Source organism: Helianthus annuus, chromosome 16 (assembly GCF_002127325.2).
Source record: "Helianthus annuus cultivar XRQ/B chromosome 16, HanXRQr2.0-SUNRISE, whole genome shotgun sequence".
Classification (NCBI taxonomy): Eukaryota; Viridiplantae; Streptophyta; class Magnoliopsida; order Asterales; family Asteraceae; genus Helianthus; species Helianthus annuus.
In genome coordinates, this window is record NC_035448.2 from 198,031,162 (window position 1) to 198,034,920 (window position 3,759).

Consider the following 3,759-nt stretch of genomic DNA (forward strand, 5'->3'; position numbering starts at 1 on the left):
CCAGTTGTTTCAACAGGTGTTAATTAGATACCAACTACTTCAATCTCTGCCACTGAAACCATAAATACACCACCAACTTCTCCAAAGCGCAAAAGGAGAAAGATAACAAACAATGTAGTGGAAGATGACACTTCCCCAACTCTAACATCTACACAACCACTGTCCCTTGTCACCATTCGAAACCCTGTTCCATTATCTTCAGTTCAACTCTTCAATCAAAACACTGCCATTGACCCTGCAGGAGTACAATATCCTCTAGATCTTCCAGCAGTCAGGGAGGAAATCAAATCCTTCTACTCTGAAGATGATCCTGAAAAGAGGAAACTCCTATCTGTTCAAGGTTATCCTTTGCCAAGAAATATAGAAGAATATCTCAAAATAAAGGCCCAACAAGCAGAGGATATATCTAAAAGAGATACAGAGGGAAAGTCTGACAAAGAGATTCAAACAAATTATCAATATCTGCTCAGTAAAGTTAGAACTTTAGAGCAGTTCTCAAAAGTCTTTTGTCAGAAATTATCAGAAAAATATGATGAAAGCATGAGAAATTACTATCTTGAATACATAATAGCATACAAGAAGTACAGGGTAGAAAAGTATCAATACAAAGAATGGACCATCAGTGAACTGCAAGAGGAGACAGTCAGAATTCAAAAGATGATTCAAGACAACGTAAAGCAAACTCCTCCGGTTTGGGCCAATTACAAGAAAAATGTAGCAGAAAGGACCTTGAAACTGAAAAGAATGAAAGAAGAGCTGATAACTGCTGATTATGGGTCAAGAAAGCAGGTTACAAGGTGGAGAGAAGAAAATGTGTTTGCTACCTACAAAAAGTTGGAAGAGTTAAGGAAGAGAGATCCACTGCTTCTAAAAAGCCTGATTATCTGGAAGCAGTGGTTCCAGTCAAACAACAAAAATTGTCAATCAGGAGACCCACTGCTCCACATGCTAGCATCCTTTATCAAAGAAGTAAAGAAAAGCAGATGGATGAATTAACAAAAGAAGACAAGGCCCAAGAAGATTACATCATCAAAATGGTTTTTCAGACATTTACAGAAGAGAAACAAGACTCAGCAGAATCTAAACTTTAAGTTTTTATACTCTAAACTTTAATTATTTACTGACTGACTTATTTATTTATTTTATTTATAAGTCTATATAAATATAACTATAATCATCGTTTATATTTGTTATGCATGGTTTTCTAAGAAACCACTCGTGTTTGCACAATCTAAACTTTAAGTTTGTTAGACATCTTTTATTCAGTTTATTAAAATCTTTTATACTTACTCATATGGTTGTCTTTTAGCTATAATAAATAAAACGTTTTGGTAAAAATATCTATACACATATCTATATGTTCTGTCAATATGTTATGCATGGTTTTCTAAGAAACGACCCGTGTTTGCACACGGGTCTTACTGCCAGTCTATACATATAATAAAAGAAACCACTTTGAGGACACTTGTCATCATATTAGGCCATGTCTTATGGATAATTATAATTTTAATTTAATTTCTTCTAATTAATTATAGATAATTATCCTACTAAATATTATTTAGTTTAATTATTACTTTTATATTTATCTATTTACTTCAAATTCAAACTTGGTTATCTAATTTGATATTAGAGTAAATTACGATTTTGGCCCATGTGGTTATATCACTTTTACCCTTTTAGCCTAAAAAACAATTTTTTAACATCTTAGCCCTCAACGTCTTTTTTTTCTAACCCTTTTGGGCCCCAACATCTTTTTTTTTCTAACCCTTTTGGTAGGGGCCAAAAGGGTTAGAAAAAAAAGACGTTGTGTGCTCAGATGTTAAAAAATTCGTTTTTTGGCTAAAAGAGTAGAAGTGATATCACCACAGGTGCCAAAATCGTAATTTACTCTTGATATTAACTATATATTTGAATGTTATGTTTAGTTTGGTATCAAATAGATTTTACGAAACTTAAGATAAAATTAACTAATATTATTTATCATTTCTACATTTACAAGTTTTTATTATATCAATTTTATTACATAATTTATAAATCAATTTGTCGGAATTGGTAACAACATTTTATCACTCAAATAGATGTTGATTTGCTTCTTGAATAACATACCTTCTTTTCAAAAACCATCTTCACAATCCCCATATCCATCGCGTATCGAGTATTATCCATTAGTATATTGAAAGATATGACTTTTTTTATTATTGGTATATAAAATTAGATTTATTAAACCCGTGTAATACATGTGGTTTTTTATAGATATACCTTTTTTATTATTTACTATACAAAATTACATTTATTCGACCCGTGTAATAGATGAGGTTTTTTAAGATATAACTTTTTATTATTTGATATATAAAATTAGATTTATTCAATTCGTACAATATACGAGGTTTTTTTAAGAATATATATTTTTTATTATTTAGTTTTTAAAGATATATTGTTTTATTTTTTAGTATATAAAATTCATTTATTCGACCCGTGTAATACACGGGGTTATAACCTAGTTTAATATAAGATATTTATTTCAAACAACAAAGTTAATTAAGTTATCTATATGAAACAACAAATTTAATTAAGTTATCAATATGAAACAGCAAACTTGTTTAAGTTATTTACATGAAACGACAAACTTGTTTAAGTTATTTACATGAAACAGCAAACTTGTTTATGTTCTCTATATGAAACAGCGATCTTATATTATATATCTAATTCAAACAACAAACTTATTTAAGATATCAACAAACTTATTTAAGATATCTAATTCAAACAACAAACTTATAAAGATGTTTGTTACAAACAGCGAACTTCTCAAGTTATTTACTTCAAATAGCGAACTTGAAGTTGGCAGAACTTTTTCAGAAGTAAGGTAGAAGTTTGTTGTTACAAACAGCGAACTACCTAGGATTGAAAAGGTTTTTCCAGCCCACTTAAAGGCACTCTTTCCTTGTTCAAACCCCTAATCATGCAAAAAATTCCACATATTGGGTCAACCCCACTAAAGTGGTATGTATAAAACTATACATATTATTGTAATTTGTGTGTATGTATATAATTATATATATAATAAATTAATAAAATTAATTCGAGCCGAGCCGGTCGAACCTTTGCTTGTCCTTGGCTCATTTACATACCAAACCGAGACGATCAGCTCGTTTACAAGTGGGCAAGCATTTTCCGAGCAGGCGGCGAGCGATTTGGACATTGCTAATTTTATTTTATTTAAAGATTTATTTTTTATTAACATTACATATCCACGCAATAAGTAAACGATTTCCATATTTTGTTTAGCTCTTTTATATAACTAGGTTTAAAGAAGCTCGCCGCGTTGCGGCGAATTTCTTTTGTTATTTAATCTGTGTTTATATATGTTTTGAAATCACTATGAGCGTGTTGCAAACAGGACCATCTCGGCATTTTCGATACCAGTACTGGTTCGATACCGGTTGACACCAAGCTTATCCCAACCCCTGATATTAAAAAAAAGGATTAAAGTTAAAAAGTAAAGAAAATAACTATTATTATAATATTAAAATAATAAAAGTATTAAAAAAAACTATATATTATTATAATATTAAAATTTCTTTTGTTATTTAATCTGTATTTACATGTGTTTTGAAATCACTACGAGCGTGTTGCGAACGAAACTGCTGACAAGAATAAAAAAGAAAATGTAGAAAAAAACACTAAAAGATAACCGAAAGAAAATCAACAAAAAAAGTTGTATGGTAACGATGTTGTTCGTATAAAACCCGTGGTCAGAGA